The sequence below is a fragment of the Pseudorca crassidens genome, chromosome 11 (assembly GCF_039906515.1).
Source record: "Pseudorca crassidens isolate mPseCra1 chromosome 11, mPseCra1.hap1, whole genome shotgun sequence".
Taxonomy (NCBI): Eukaryota; Metazoa; Chordata; class Mammalia; order Artiodactyla; family Delphinidae; genus Pseudorca; species Pseudorca crassidens.
The window spans coordinates 100,468,554-100,485,050 of NC_090306.1; the positions used below are offsets into that span (position 1 = coordinate 100,468,554).

The 16,497-nt window shown below is 55.2% G+C and overlaps 1 protein-coding gene across 2 annotated transcripts in view; it reads left to right on the top strand.

Moving 5' to 3' along the window:
* Positions 1–5,315: 5,315 nt before the first annotated feature.
* Positions 5,316–16,497, top strand: part of MPPED1 (metallophosphoesterase domain containing 1) — a 77,101-nt gene continuing 65,919 nt past the window's right edge. Inside the window, exon 1 of one of the 2 annotated variants that reach the window (XM_067698327.1) lies at positions 5,316–5,448. The gene's annotated coding sequence lies outside the window, so the exon portion shown is untranslated. Of the gene's footprint in view, positions 5,449–9,888; positions 10,278–16,497 lie in introns of those variants that run through there. The other variant, XM_067698328.1, reaches the window with a different exon arrangement.

Here is a 16,497-nt window from a genome sequence, read left to right on the forward strand (position 1 = left end):
GCTGTCCAGTGACAAAGGCCTCACCCTCCAGGCCGATCCGCCAGGGGCCGACCCCTGTGGAATGATCAGCTAGGTGCCCGGAGCTCACGTTATACAAGGCCCGTCTCTGCACCTGGCTTTCTGGGCGATGGCCCGAGGGTCATATGCGGGGAGCGCCCTGGAACAGGGCGGAGGATTCATTTGGGCAACAGCCTGGCCAGATCCTCAGCCAGGGGCAGGAGAGGACTCCTGAGGTCTTTCCACATTTTGCCATTCATCTTGGAGCAAGCCCGGGAGCAAGCTGTTACCTCACTTTTCTCCTCGGGTTGAAAAAACTGAGGCTTGGAGAAACAGGAGGATGTCCCGAGGTCCCAAGCAAGCTAGTGGCAGAACTGGGTTAGAATCCAGATCCCCAGACTTGGTACCAAGAACTGTGACAGCGTTAACAGCCTCCACCTGCTGAGTGCCACCTGTGTACAGGGTGCCCTATGGGCACTGCCCTCAAGTTAGAAATTATTGTACCAGCTTTACAATCATAAAAAAGAAGAGACTGAGGTTCAGAGTCACAAGCTATAAGTGGCAGAGGCAGGATTTGGACCAGTGGTTCAGTAGTTGGGGCAGTCATTATAGGCTGTACCTGAGCCTCACCAGAGGTGGGCAGGGCCTGGGGTCCCTGACAGGGTGTGGCTTTTCTACCCTGGGCGCTGGGCCGATAGGAAGACCTGGGTAAGGCCCATGCCAGATGACTGCATTGAAACTGACCTGCCTCTAGGCTGTGTCAGTATCCAGACAGACCTGTGCTGGCAGGTGGAGACCTTGGAGGGGTATAATGGGGCAGAGGTGGGGATGCAAAGCCAGGCTTCGTCCTTCCAGCCCCAGCTTGGGTCACCTCCTCCAGGGAGCCTCTCCCAACCCTCCTAGCCCATGCTGATTCCCACCTCCCCTGAAATCCTCTGGCTTCCTCTGCCAGGGTGATTCCCGGGGCCTGACACAGCGCCTGGCATGCTGTAGGGGCCCAGTGAACACCTGCTGAATAATAACCGAACCCTGCGGGCTGGCTCTGAGCCAGGCATCACGGAGGACCTGAGGAGATCCTCGGTCAACAAGGCCCTAGAGTCCTCCAGGGCGTGGGCCTTGCCATGCCTCCAGCTCCTCGCAGCCCCTGCCCTACATGCCCCCCTGCCACTCTGCTCACATCCCTCCCAGAATGCCCCCCTCTCCATCCCTCACGATATTCTGATGATCATAGAAAAGTTCAAGACAACCAAAAGGTCCCATAAATAAAGTTAAAAATCACCCATCATCTGATCCCCAGGGTTGGCATTTTGCTCTACCTAACTCCTTTTTTTCTGTTTCTCATTTTTCAAAACCCAGAACCAGGTACACTCTTGTGGAACCTACTTCACTTGTTTGTGGGATGCGGGCTGAGCATGCACATTTTCCTGCCACATCACATTTCAGCAACAGGATTTGGCTGTTTGAAATTCCCTGGACATACAGTAATTTTTAAAACCGATCCCCTCTGGCTGGGCATCTAGCTTGTTTCAGATTTGGGGCTATTATAAACTGCCTGCAGTTATTGCCCTGGGACACCTTCCTGGAAGGTGAATTTCGTGGCCAGGGTATATCACGCCATGCTCTTCCCAGACTCCGCGGCTTTGCACTCGGTCCCTCTGCTGGGCTGTCCCTGTCCCATTTATCCTCGTAGTGAAGTCTTCCTTCTTGGGGGCACACACATCCCCTTTCTGAAGCATCCCCAGGCTGCATCTGCAGCCCTTGTCCCTGCCCTCAGCTGCCCTCTTCCTTCTGGTGTCATGAGCATCTGCTGACCGCCTGCCTCTCAGAGGGCAGAGAGCCTGCCTTCTCTGACTTCTCTCTGGCTTCCAGCATGTAGTAGGCACCTGGGAAGTGCTTCCCAGCTGAACGGGCCGTCCCCTGGCTGGTTTAGTAGTGTGGGATTGTGTGGTGTTTCTATTAGTCTCCATGAACAAGTGCCACTGTGTTATTAAATTTTCCAAAAGCAGAATGTCTGCTGTGTGTGCCAGATTGGTTGCTCTTTTAGGAGTGGGTCTACCCTGCCCATCCCGCACTCCTCATTCTCCATCTTTCGGAGCCCGTTCACTGGGCATCTATGATGGGCTCCAGGCCTGCGGGATGTAGGTTTGGGGCCCAAAGCAGCCTGACCTTCAGGAGGCGGCCTGGACCAGGGTAGGTGTGGGTCAAGTTCAGAGCTCAATGTCTGGGACTGGGTGGTGCACGTAATGCAGGCCCCTTTGGTGGGGAGCTCATGCTTTGCTCCGAAGGAAGTGCTAAGTGCCAGGCATATAGTAATTGCTCAATAAACGCATATCCCAGGAAGATAAGAGATGGTATCTGGGAGCTGAGGTGAGGCCCGGTGGGATCAGAGGTGGTGAGGAAGCTGATCTTGGAGGATGAGTGTCAAAAGAACATCTCTGCTCTCCCCTCAAGACCAAGACCAAAAATTCTCCACCATCCCCAACCACATGTCCCCTCGGGTCTCCGGAGGCCACGAACAAGTTGTGGCTTTGTCCTTGGCAGGTAACAGGTGGAGTCTGTTGGGCTACTGAGCCCAAGCCCTGTCTCCCAGGCAGGTAGGATGGACCCATGGAGACATTGCGCTTGGGAAGCCTGCATCCCTAGGGGGAGAAAGATGCTCCCCGCTGAGTCTGGGCTGCTCCTTCATGCTCCAGAGTTGGACAGCCCGGCTGGAGGAGCTGGGAGGCTCTGTGAGTCAAGGGGAGGTTAGGTCAGCGGATCTCATCCTTCATCTGCTTATTCATTCACTCACTCACCTGACATTGGCCTTGTCCCGGGTGCTGGGACACAAGACACCACAGAGCATCTTGCTCAAAAGCCTTCGGGGCACCCGCGACCTGCTGGTCATGGCATTCAAGGCCTGCCTTATGGAATGCTCCAGTTCCTCAGGGGTCCGCACCTCCCCCCTCCCCGTCCTGGGCATCTGCTGTTCCTACTGTTGGTAGTGCCCAGCAGGCTCATCTCCCCCGTCCACGTTCTGCCCTTTCTTCCAGGCCCAGTCCTAGGCCCTCTCTTCCAGGAAGCCCTGCCCCATCCCACAGGATGGGCATCTCTCCTTCCCACCTGACACTCAGTCTGGGGTGTTGTCTGGGTGTGTCTCCCCTTTGGCCTTTCATGGGTGCCCCCTGTATCCCTGGCCACCCAACACGGGCCTGGCAGACACACAGTTCCCAGAACGACACAGGTACCAGATGGATGTTGCAGCCGCCTGAGCGGTGAAGCTGACAGTGGACTGACCAAACCTTCTCCCCGGCAGCAGGCCTGCACTTTTACCGGGGGTTACTTTCCTAAATTCCCGGTGACCGCTCCCACACTCCTCTCCACCTGGCCTGGGAGAGCCTGCCCTCAGGGGGCCAGGCAGACTGGAGCTGGGCACCTGCAAAGGTAAGCATGGCCTCGGGAGCCAGAGCAAGTACTCATGGGGGCGGGGGGAGGGGACTGGGGAACCCGATTTCCAGGACTGGCCCCGAAGGGAGACTGAGTGGCCTGCCATCGCTGTACCCACCCACCATGTGTTTTACCTGGCCCTCCCACTCGCCCAGCTGACCTTGGATTTCCAGCCTGGCCTCTTCACTCTGCCCCAGAACCGTCCCAGCGATTCTGCCAAGTGAGGTCCATAGACAAGGAAGCAGGAGGGGGGTGACCAGCTGAGGCCCCCTCAGCCAGCACCCCCCACCCCGTCCTGGCCTCAGGGCCGCTGCCCAGGCCCCCCTCGTCTCCCTCGGCAGCTCCAGCCTCTGCTCTCTTCAGCCCCTCCCTCTCTGGTCAGGGCTGCCCGAGCAAACTCTGAAAAGGTGAACTCGGTCAGGTGCCCCTGCTCAAAAACCTTCCGCGGCTGCCACCGATAGTCCCCTAGGCAGGCATCCGAGGCCCCTCCAGCACGTTTCCTCTTTCTTCAGCTCCACGGAAGCTGCCATCCCAAGTACGCCGAGGCCTTTGCAAACCCTGTTCCCTCTGCCTGGAATGCCTTTTCCGTACCTTCTCTCCTTGCATACACTTAGTTGGGGTGGGTCCACCTCCAGGAAGCCCCACTGGGTAGCTGTTCCCACTTCCCCGCCGCCCTCACCTGCCCTGTCCCTGTCTGCCGCCCTACCAGACTGGCTCTTCCCAGGGGCAGGCCAGGCCTGGGGCACCCACATGGGGTGTCCTGCCCTTGGGGGTTGTGTCTGAAGCTCTGATGAAGGTGGAAGTGGGAGGCACGGGGTAATGCGAGTGTGCTGGGGGAGGGGGACCCACAAACATTTGTTGGGGCGCCTTAGGTGGACCTCTGAGGAGTTACACCTCCTTCTCAACTGCCTCTCAGTCTGGGAGGCCCTGGCCTGACCTGTGCCGGTGGACACCAGTCTCCACCCATGTCAGAGGCTAGAGGTCACAAGGAGCCTCTCAGACTCCCCAGGGTAGGGCCACGGAAGCTGGGGTGTCGCTCTCCCCCTCCCCAATAAGTCAGGGCCTTCTTCAAGCCAAGGGCCAGGTCCTCAGGTCCAGACCAGCTTACCTGCCCACTCCGGGTTAGACCGCTGCTGGCCACCCATTCTACCCCGGGATTGGGGACCTGGGACCCCCAGAGGGAAGAGATGGGGGCGCAGGAGCGGGGCCAGGCCTATGCAGCCTAGGGGCTGGGGTCCACATCTCTCGGAGAGGGGGGCGGAGGGGAATTCTCAGACTCCTGGCAGGAGGGGTCCGGGGCCGGGTACCCTCGCGGTCCTGGAAGAGGGTCCGGGCCGGGGGAGGGGGCCGCGGCGGCCCAGAAGGAGCAGCGAAAGCCCCAGCACGCGGTGCCCGTTGCCGCGGCTCGGGAGGTGAGAGCGCCCCCGCCGCGCTCCCCGCCCACCCCGCGCGCGGCCGGGCCCGGGGCCGGGGAGAGGCGCTGGGCGAGGCGAGGCAGCCGCCGGCCCTTTTCCGCAGCGCGGGCTCCGCTCCTCCTTCCTCCCCGCGCCCCGGCCGGCTCCCTAGCTCCCTTCCCCTGGGCGGCGGGATGCGTCGCCGGGCCCGGGCGGGGACCGGGGGCCGGGGGCCGAGGCCTGGCCGGCTTGGTGGGGGCCCCGGCGGCGGCCGCGCGGGACCGGGGACCGAAGGCGCGAGCGCGCCCCTCCTGGCGCCGGGGAGGGGGGAGGCGGGGAGGAAGGGGGGAGGGAGGAGGGCGGCGGCGGGAGGGGGAGCTGGGGAGGCTCGGAGCCGCGCGGCGGGCGGGCAGGCGGGCGGGCGGGCGAGGGAGCTGGCGGCGGGGAGCCCCCCGCCCCCCGAAGGAGGAGTCTGGCTCCCACTTGCTGCCTCGGACGCGCGGCAAGGCGGCCGCCGCCGGAGGAGCCCCCGCCCCTGCGCGCCTCCCTCCCCGGAGCCGGGCCCCTGCCTCCCTCCGTGCGCGCTGCAGCTCGCGGCCGCCGCGGCCGCCGAAGAGGAGCCCGGGGCCAGGTAGGGCCTGGGGGCGGGCCGGGCGCGGGCCGGGGCGCGGCGGGCGAGGGGCGCGGACGCCGGGCCGGGCGGGGTCGCGGCCGGGACCCTCTCCAGGCACGGGGTGACGCCCGCGGCGCGGCGCAGGGGCGCCAGCAAAGTTACTTTGGCTGCCTTTGCCGGGTGCTGGCGCCCTGGCCCGGCACCCCGACTGCCCTGGCGGCCTAGCGGGTGCCGCTGGGAGGGGCTCGGCCGGGGCGCTGGACTCTGACTGGGGCCGAGGGGTCAGCGAAACTTTTCCCTAGCTCGCCAGTCGCTGCTGGCTGCTGGCGGAGTTGCTGGTGGAAGAAGCGGATTGGTGGGGTGCAAGTGATGAAGATGGTGATAACAATAGCAGCCCCTAGTCGTTGAGAGCCTACTGTGCGCAGCGAAGCCCCTGCTGGTACTTGGGGGCAAGGGAGGCGGGCACTAATGCTGGTCTAGTGGCCACTTTCGCTAGGCATTGCTGCAAACTTCATCCATCCTTCCATCCATCCACCCACCATCCACCCGTCCATCCACTCACTCATTCTGTACATATTTATTACTGTCTGCCGTGCGCCGGGCACAGGGGATTCAGTGGCTGACCAGGCAGGTTCCAGCCACGCAGGCAATATTTCATGGACTGCCCAGGCTGAGGAACAGTTTTGTCTCGTGTATGTTTATTCTGCGACTTGTTATGAGAGAGTGAATTCACGCATAGTCTCCCTGGAATCGGTGGAGACAGAAGAGGGTCAGTCTGAGAGCTGATGTGTCCAGGAGTCTGTGGCAGGCCACAGCTTTGGCCACCGTGTCTTCCATCCCCTCCCCTCCCATCCCCTCTCCACTGGGGCTGGGAGGCTGGAGGTGGGATCAGGTGGCCCCACCCTGGAACTGGCCCCCAAGGCCGCTCGCTGAGCTCTCTGGGAAGTCTTTGCCCAGTGATGGGTCAGAGCCTTTCCCAGCTCCCCTTGGGGGCTTGGTTGCCTCTCCCTCCCCATTTCCAAGGCCCCTATTGAACGGCCCAGAGGAGAGCTTGTTAAGTGGCAAACAATTATGAAATTAAACCAGTGAACAAAAGTGGGCTGGTTGGTGGAGGGCGAGCTGGCCCCACAGGACTTGAATGGTGGTGGGAGGCTTGTTAGCCGGGACCAGCCATGCTGGGGGCCCAAGCAGACACTACCATCGTCAATACCCTACCTGGTGTTTGCAAAAAAAAAATTAAATCAACTTCATGAATGATTTGTCACATTGGCTCAAATGCTCTGGGGGATGTCTCAGAGGCCACCGGCTGACTGCCACATTCAAGTTGGAAGCCAGGCCCTCCATCCACGCGAGCCAACGCACTACGAGACCATTTGGGGAGGGGGTGGTGGATTTGGCTGGGCCGAGGCAGGCCTCTGGTGGTGGGGAGCACACCGGGGCTGTGGAGCCAGCGGGGGGTGTTGGGAGGCGTCGTGGAGCCAGGCACCATGTAACTCGGGGACTGCGGTGTGGCAGCCATGCATAATAAACTGTGCTTCCTGACGCCCAGCTCCCTGCAAATTGGCTTTCCAAGTGGCAGCCCCACAGCACTTGTAAAATCTTTTTCCTTAAGATGGGTTTCTGCGAAATGGTTACATCTATTTGCGTGCTCACTCCGTGGAGGTGCTGATGGCTAGTCAAAAGGCGATAATCCGGTCACAGGGGTTTAATCGTGTATTCGGAAGTGGTTCAACGTGGGGCAGCCTTCCTATTTATTTCTTAGTCCTAGGAATTTCCGAAGACCTGGATTGAAGTAGATCCCTATGATGTTCATGTGGGCAGGCTCAGAGTGTCACTTACATATGGGATGTCTTGTCTCCGATGCAGTTGCTGTGGGAACACTTAAAATCATTCATATATACCCTAACCCTGTGGGCTGTGTTTATGGACAGATAGAGTAGGTCTAAGTTTAGGTAAGAGACTGGGGCTTTAGGAGCTTTCTGTTAGCGCCCAAACCGTGTCAGGGATACACAGACACAAAAAGTAGCCATTCAAGAAATTTTTAAAAATTTCCCAGTCCACTATTAAACCTTCATCCGATGAAGGTAATTTGCGTTCATTTGTTTTCCCTTGAACTTGCTACATTCCCTTGCAGGCATTCACCTAACACAGGACACATCTCTCTGCACTTGTCTGAGGAATTAAGGATGGTAGCAGGATTTCACTAAAGGGTGGCACTCAAGAAGAAAAATCAGCATTCTGGGTGCGGGTTCTGGACTAGTGGAAAACAGAAAACCTTCCCCAAAGTGCAATCATCTTTTAAATCTATCAAAATGATTTCGTTTTCCCAATTTCAGGCCTGTGAACTGATCACGAATAGCAGGGCAGAGGAAATTAATCATCCAGGCAAAGACTTTTAACAAGTAAATATTATGCACAGAAAAACATGCAATTAGTGGAGGTTAGTTAATGCCTTTCAAGTTTCGGCGGTGCACTGCAGTAAGGGTGGAATTTCTGCATTATCCCTCAGTTGTCTGTCAAAATCTTTAATGTGACAATGTGACATGTCTCTCCCATTGCCCCTCCCTCACCAGGAACAGAAAAAGGGTCTTTTCAAGCATCCCCCCTTTCCATTCTTCTTCTCTCTGAGATCTCTCCGTTCAGCAAATTGGTACCTTTTGTCTGCCTGCACCTCTGGAGCGAGGGACCCTGGGGAAAGGGACTCCCCAGGTGCAGGAGCCCGGGAATGAGTTCTCAGGCTTGCTCTGTGCCCACCGATCACACAGTTAATGGCATCGCAGATGTGAGACAGGCTGCTTGTGGGGTCTTCCTTCCGGCCAAACTTCTCACCCTCTAGGATCAGATATGCCAAACACTTGCGGGGCAGGGAGGAGAGGGGGCGAAGGGAAGAACCATCTAGACTATGCTGGGTCACACAGCAAGAACACAGCAAGAACCATCTAGACTGCTGGGTCACCCTGAAAGCAATTCCCTGCAGCCGTGTTTCCTGGGGTGTGGATGTCCCCACGGAATGAGACCACCAGCTAGCATCCTCTCCAAGCTGCCACTGACATTGTGTGACTCGGGTCTGAAGAAGTGACAAAAATGTAAAAAGCAAAAGCAACCCTAAGGGAGACCAAAAAAAGAGAGGCCCCCTTTTTGGGGGGTGGTGTTGGAGAGGAGGTGTAGATAGTTCCTCTGTTAATTTGATTTGCTGTGACTCTCCCTGGTGACACGGCCATTCTGCTGCTAAAACAAATGCTTCACTTTATTTTGATCCCCCCCCCCCCACCGCCCCGCTAAGGAGACAAGACTTAGTTATGCTTTATTTCCATTTAAAATATCTGTGGCCAACGAGGGCAGCCCAATCCCATGAAAAAAAATAAATCTTAGCAATTTGGGATTATATGTTTTAATTTTGGACTCAGATAGTGGCTTGAGATGCTCTTTGGTCTTTCCACACCTTTCTGTGAATTACCATTTGGCGGAGTTTTCTTGGACGTGAACTTGGCCAGCTTGATGTCAGACTCTGCTCGTACATCATAAGTAGATGCAGGTACCCCCCAAAAATGTCTCCCCTCTGGTTGATTGTGAGATGCGTTGAGTTCAGACTCAAGGATGGAGTAGGTGTCTCTCTCCACCACCCCAACCAACCCCAAACCCTGAAAGTTTGCTTCTACTGCATGACTTCACATTTCCATCCCCTCCTTCCAAGAAGGATTTGAGGCTCAGCGTTGATACACATGAAAAGACTTTTGGCATCGCGCATGCTAATTTCATCACTTTAAGGGGAAAATGATGCCTCTGCCTCCCGTTTCCCCTTCATTGCATGCTTTTGCATTTTCCGACAGTACCGCAGCCTGCAAGGCTGCAAAATATATTGCACCGGCTACCTGAGAAGTGTGAGCTCATCCCTGCACCCTGCCTTTCCCCCTTCACAACGAAGTGCTTTTGGCATTGCAATGCTCATGGAAAAGGCAAACGTTCCCTCCCCCACCCTAGGCTCCCCGCACAAAGGGGTGTGTGTGTGCGGGGGGTGGGGGGGGTTGTGGAGAATGGAGTTTTGCTTTTCGTAAGTTTGTCATTCAGACACATTAGTTAATTGATCATACTTTGGAGATTTAATCCTTAATTGCAAATTCCCGCATGATCACAAAAAATGCACTTAAACTGATCATAAAAATGGCAAAACCCCAATCTCAGACTTAAGTGTAGAATTACCATAGTGCCGATTTGATTATGCTTCAGTGACGTCTGTTTAATAGATTTCCATGAGAACTGTAAACCCACATTCACTTTCTTTGCAAATTGTCACTGAGCGCTGAGCACCCCAGACCCCCTTGCCTCTCCCCCTCCCCAACCATGTGCATCCCACACCCCCATTAACGTTGAGTGTTACTCGACGCGTACGTGGGAAAAGGATGCAGAATGCTGATTTTTTTCACGTGTAACTCGTATTTCCTTTTGCGTGTGGGTATGTGTGCGTGCTCGTTTGAAACGGATCCGAGCAGCTTCCCATCTCAACTCCACAGATACGCGACTCTCCAAATGCTTTATTTCGAAAACTAGGACATAGCACTTTGCAGAAGAAAAATCAGTGCATTCACCATTATTTATGTGATTGCTGATCTGCTAGATGGATATAGAAAGCACCAAGAATTATAATAATTTATGGAGCAGAGCACTGCTTTACACACGTATTTCTCAGCCCGAGCTTTGAGGGTTTCTTTGCTTCTCGGGCCTCGTTCGGTGCTCCGGGAATGGAGAATATTCCGAATTTGAAGACCAGCGGGGTGAACTGACTGCGTTCGTATCTAAAATTAAAGGAATAAGTGAGCAGCTATTTGTGGCAGACAGGACATGATCCAGTAAGTAGCCGTCTTCATCATTCTGAAATAAAAGTACATAATTGGAAAATGAAGCGGCAGCGACTGCTTGTGGGGGGGGGTGGGCGGCGAGGAATTAGAAAGTGTAATTTAAAATCATGTAGTCATAATTCAAAATGGGCCCAGCTAAAAGGTTTTAAAGTGGTAATGCTTTAAAGTCACTCGTGGTTGATCTTTTTGCAAGGAATATGGTCTAATTTTCACAATATTTGTGGATTCCTTCATCGACTCAGCCCATCAGCTTCTTCAACGTGGCTGCTAATACCAGCTGCAGGCCAGTATTTTTTTTTTTTTTCCCTTGGAAACCCACAGTTGATAAAGAAGGAGGTCAAACGTAAGGGCTGTCATTTCAGACACATGGGGGGATTGGGTCTGATTTTTTTCCTACTGGGCTGTTTGTTCTTTTTCCTTTCCTTTGAGTTCCTATGTTTTTTTCGGTTTTTTTTTTACCCTTTCTGACATTTTCAACTACTGACTAATCAATTGCATATTTACAGGCATGAGCAAAACAACGGGGGAAAAAACCAGTTTAAAAGTGACTTTTGAGCTCGTGTGGAAGCATGACCTGTAAAAGAATCATTCCCAAATCCCCACACTGGGCACTTTTCTGTTAAATATGATTTCTCCTGCATTTTGCTTTGCGGGGGGGGGGGGGGGGGCACAACTTAGGTGTTAGCGTGGGCGTGGTTTTCCTGCAACATTTTGCCGCCTTGCCGCTAAGTTCTCAACAAAAGCTTCAGCGAGCAGGGCGTTGGGCTGAGCCGCCTTCCTCTCTGTATCGCTCTGGGCGACCGGCCAGAGACAGTCGTCTGCATGCTGGGCTGACCCGTTGCAGGGGCTGGGGCTGCTGGCTGCCCCCCACTCGCGGTCCAGGGAGGAGAGGAGTGGGAGTGAAGACAGGGTTGGAATCCTGGGGACACTCTCCAGGTGTTGGGCTTCGTCAGAACGCTGCTGTGGGAAAGGCTCTCAGGGCACATGTTTCTCGGGGGGCTTCTCCTGTTTAATGGACAGTCACCCCTGTGTAATCATTGATGGTCATCCGAGTTTCGGACTCAGGACAGCACAGTATCGTCCCGGCCTCAAGTTATGGCTACAGACATGCCGGTGATGGAGAGAGAGAGACATGGGTACCTCCTGGGGGTGGTCGCCTTAACAGCCTCTGGTTGGCTTGGATTACGGTGACCTTTACCGTTTATGATATTTTCAGCTATTGAAATGGGGGCACTTTTGAGAGCTGGAGAGGACGCTGGTTGTAATGACTGACCGGGGACAGCAGACGTGAACCGGGACTGTCCCGAGCCCACCCCGGCTCTGAAGAGCCTGAGGGAGTGGCTGCCTCAAGCCGTGTGGCAAAGGGAAGCTGTTTTTGGTCTGCAGATTGGCGAACCCGGCGGCGCGGTGGCTTGTAGATTTCCCTTCCGTATCTGTTGGGCAGATTTGGGCTGCCGGGACCACCCAAGTGTCTTGTCTCCTTTGCAGAAATCCACCTGCTCTTAAGATGCTCCGTGTACGCCGAGGTCCTTCTCAGTGTCTCCTTTTGGGCCTTCAGCACGTGCCAGGGGCCTCCTAGTTTGGTAGGGGCCTTCTCGGGGGCCCTCCAGGCCCCTCCCCTCTACCTCCTCATAAAGGGGTCTGAGCTGCCCTGCTGATCTGTCCAGCTGCTCCTGCGGGGCTCCAAGCCCTTTGAGGGTCAGTTTCGTATCTGGGTCATTTGGGTCCCAGAACAGGGCCTGCCCTCGAGGGGGGAAGTGGGTGTTTCAGGGCTGACCGGTGTTCTGCGGTGACCTGGGTGAAGGAATGGTGAAGTTTGCCTAGAAAACTAGTCAAGGGCGGGTGGTACAGGGTGTGTCCAATCACAGCACCCTGGGAAGGAGTGACCTCTGACTCACCCAGTACTGGATGGGAGGGCAGGGGCCAGGAGCCCCCTGATTATCTGAAAATCTCTGCTCGATTCTCAGAAGTTCCTGGAAGAGCTCCTGGGTTTCATCGGAACTTTCTAACCCCAGTAGAAGAGACGCTTAGTGAGAACCTACTGGGTGCTGGCTCCCAGCCAGGTGCTTTTGCAGGTACCGTGTCCTGCTCTCCTGCCAATGGCTCTGGGAGGGAGGTTTAGCCTCCACATGTTTACAGGTGAGAAACCCAAAATCTGAGGAGGTTAAAGCTGCTTTGGAGTCTGGGCTGGGTACCTGAGGGCCTGTATGGTTTCTCTTACTCACTCATTCGTTTGTGTATTGTTTCATTCTTTGGCGTCTCAGCCCAGACACAGGATATTACTCTGGGAGCTTCGGTGAGAGAAACCCCAGGGAGGTCAGAGTCGGTGGGGGGGGATACATCTTCCCAAGGCCCCGAGCCAGGAAACAGGTGTGTGTGCACAGGTGGGGGTGGTGCGTGGAGCCTTCCAGGCGGAGGGAACAGCAAGTGCGAAGGCTCAGAGGTGGGACTCCCGGTGTGCCGGGGAATCCTGGAGTGGAGAGCTTGGCCTGAGTGGTGAGGCTGGGGGCAGGTGTGGGCTCCTGGGCTCTAAGGAGCCGGGCTCCTGACGAGATCCAGTGTGTGGGAAGGAATGGCGTGGTCAGAGTGCGTGTTAGCGCCTTGGTTCTGGAGGCTGGTGTGATGTGTGGCCTTGGTGATGCAGCAATGGAGGGCAGACAAGGTTGTGGAGGCAGCAGCGGGAGGGGGGGCCCAGGTTGGCCTCTTTCCCGGGTGTGAGCTTCCGTACCGTCCGTCCCTAATAGCTAATTGCCGCCTGGCGCCTCGGCCGGCATCCAGGCTCCTCCTGGCCTGACTCACCTCAAGGCACATGAGGACCAACAAATAAATGTCTCTGAGGGGAAAACAAAAAGAGAAACCACCTTGTGAAAGAATAAGACTTTTGAAAAGCAAGCCCTAAAGAATGGAAGGAGTTTTTCAACAAGAAGTTTTCAACTCTCCCAATCTGGGCTGACTGGTCCTTTATGGAAGGGCCGGCACAAGGCTCCCGTCACCCCATCTGTCACCTCCTGACGCGACCGATGAGAAAGTGGAAGCACAGAGAGGTTAAGTGACTGCCCAGGGTCCCGTAGCTAAACAGCACCGAATTTGAACCCTGAACCTCTGACCTCAAAGTCCAGGCCCTCCTCCGTTGCGGAAGCACACCAGGGGCCAACAACAATAATGATATGATGAGACTGTTTATTGATGCTGTCTCTGCCCCAGAGCCTTTGCACTCGCTGTCCCCTTTGCCTTGGTTCTCTTTCCCAGGTCTGGCTCCCTCTCAGCATTCACTTTTGAGGCGATGGCACGTCTTTATACAGGACTTTCTTGATCATCAATGTAAAGTAACCACCCTCTTCTCCCCCAGTACTCATGATTGCATCACCCCATCCTGTCTTCTTCCAGGTACCTATTATTATCTGGAAGTATCTTTTCTATTTACCTATGTGTTTGCTTTCTTGCCCCCACCCCCGGTTCCTTGAGGGCCGTGACCTGTTGATTCTTTCACTGCTCTTTGTGGCATCTGGACCGGTGATGGCTCATAGGGCCAAGGTCAACATTTGTTGAATAAGTAAATGCATTAATCAATCTATTCCACCCTCCTCTTCGTAGTCCCTTTTCCTTCCTGCCCGCTGGCACGGAGGAGGCTCCGGTGGCCCAGCCAGGATGTGTAACTTGCTCAAGGTCATTCCACTGGACAGAGAGCCAGGATGGAAGCCCAGGTCGTCTCCCCCGCAGCGGGTCCCCGCACCCTCCACGTCGCCTGCGTGCTGTGTTGTTTTGTGGACCAGGTGTAAATGCTTCCCAGCTCCAAGCTGTGTGTTTGGGAATTGCTGCTCCCCCTCCGTGGATCGGCTGCGCTCTCCGCACAGTGGCTGGCGCTGCTGCAGCGCCATAAATATTAAATGGGTATTAAAAGAAGGCTCTGCGTTCCCAGTTTCCCTGATTTCTCTGAGCAGGGCCCATTGCAAACCCCCTTTATGTGAAATGCAGCATTTCACTGCGGAGCGCCTCCCGGGACGCCTTGCAGCCTGCGTTTTCTGGCCGAGTCCCCTGGTGCAGACAGGTTCTCCCCCACTGCGGCTAGCCTTGCTGCAGGGCACGCAGGCGCCCGCTCCTTGGGGGCAGGGGTGGGTGGAGGGCCCCATCCCCACACGCCTCCCTTCCTCCATCCCTGCATCCTTCCCTCCATTTCTCCATCCTTCCATCCATCCCTGCACCCATACATTCACTAATTCAGTATTTATGAAGCATCTGTGCTGGGCCCTGGGGTGATGATGATGATGATACGAACAACAATAACAACCTTTTTGAGCATTTACTATGTGCTGGGCTCTGTGAAAAGCAGTTTCCGTGTGTCACCTCATTTAATCTTCATGACTGTATGACATGGGTACTATTTTCTCTCCATTTCGTGGACGAGGAATCAGAGCCCCTGGCAGGTCACAGAGCTGCTGGGGCTTGATCTGACGTACCAGGGTGAGCGAGGGAGACCTAGGCTCAGCCCCCAGTGGACATCCAGGCTCTTTATGGGACCCTGGGCTGAGGACCCCTGATCAAGGCCTCTCTGAGGAAATACTGGTGTTGTTGAGGGGTGAAGGGTGAGTTTGGCCAGAGGGAGAGGAGGCCAAGGGGGGGTCTAGGCTGCCTGTGTCCAGGTTTCAGCACCACCGTCTCTCTGTGCTGGCCTTGGGCAAGAGACCTCACTTCTCTGTGACACACCGTTCTCATCTGCAGAATGTGGGGTATTGGAACACCGATGTTGTAGGTAGGTGGTGAGTCTTAGAGAGGGGCCCCTTGAAAGTGTTGGAACTGCGTGCTCTGAACCAGCTCACAGCACTCATTAGCCAGCGGCCTCTGGGCACTGGAGCCTGCTGGGCACAGACCTGTGTGGCTGGAGTGTGGGCAGGGCCCGCGGGCCGTGGGGCCTCATCAGAGGAGCCACGGTAAGGATTTCAAGCAGGGGCTTGGCGTAGTCAGCTTACATCTGAGAAGACTGAGGTTCTTCGGGGCTCCTGGAGCTGCACCCTTTGCTCGCACTGGACACTCCTGGACCACAGGTGCCCCAGCACCTGGGCAGCACCTGCCCACAGCAGGCCTTCCGTACACAGGTCCCGATTGAACTGAACAGTGATTATAATAGTAACGGCGAACATTAGCTGGGCGCTTGGTGCCTGCCGGGCGCTGTGCTCAGAATTCCTGTTCGTTTAACCTGTGCAGCTGCCCTGGGGGGCGATGTTACTGTTATCACACCCACTTCCCAGAAGACGAAGCTAAGACTTAGATTAGGAAGTTGGCTTAAGGTCACACAGCAGGTCAGCTCCAGGCTGGGCCTCAAACTCTTGTTCAGATCTGGGCTGTTGGAGCCCTGGACCTCGCGTCTGCAGCCTTGCAGCCTCTCCCGGGGTAAACAGGATGGGCACAGGCCCCGAGGCCTGGACACCCTGACTCACCCAGCTAGGAGGCCTGCCACGCTGCATCCGCTGCGGGAACCGATTCGTTAGAAACAACGAACAGGACAAAGAACGGGAGCAAGTGCATCCTGGAGGGAAAAGGCTGAGTTTTTTCTCCTTATCTTCCCAAGTGGAAAGGAGGGATGTGTATTCTGAGTCAGGATGCATTTTTTGGGGGGAGGATGGTGACGGGAGAGCAGAAGGATATTGGTATTTATTGCACCTTGTATGGGCATGATTGTTGAGAGTTCAAAAAGTTAATAATCCATTTCTCCTTTGCACCTAATTAAAATGTTCTCCAGTCTCTAATTTTTGTCATTTTCCTAATCTAATTTGTTTTGTGACTGTGTCCATTCTTCTTCCATGTGCAAAGCAAAGGGGATTTTTTCTTCCTTTAACGTGACTGGGATCTGACTGTCCAGGAATAGTTTAAATGATGTTATTTTCTCCTTGGTTAAATGAAGTGCAGATACAATCGTCGGAGGGTCTTAATGACCAAAACCCAAAAAAATCCGAATCTTTGAGGCATTTCCTGTTTACATAGTTAAAAAAAAAATTATGGAAAAGAGCAAGAAAAAAGATGATCTTAATGAGGAAGCATGGGCCGTCATGGCAAGGGTGTGTGTCAGGGTGGGATGCAGTCTTGTTTCCAGGATTTCACATAGCCGAGTTGGAATCAAAAAAGGGACATTTTAATCTAGTAACTACAAATGCAAACTGTACTTTCCAATGAAAGAAATGAAAAAAATATCTATAGCGTTTGTAAGCTGTGATGT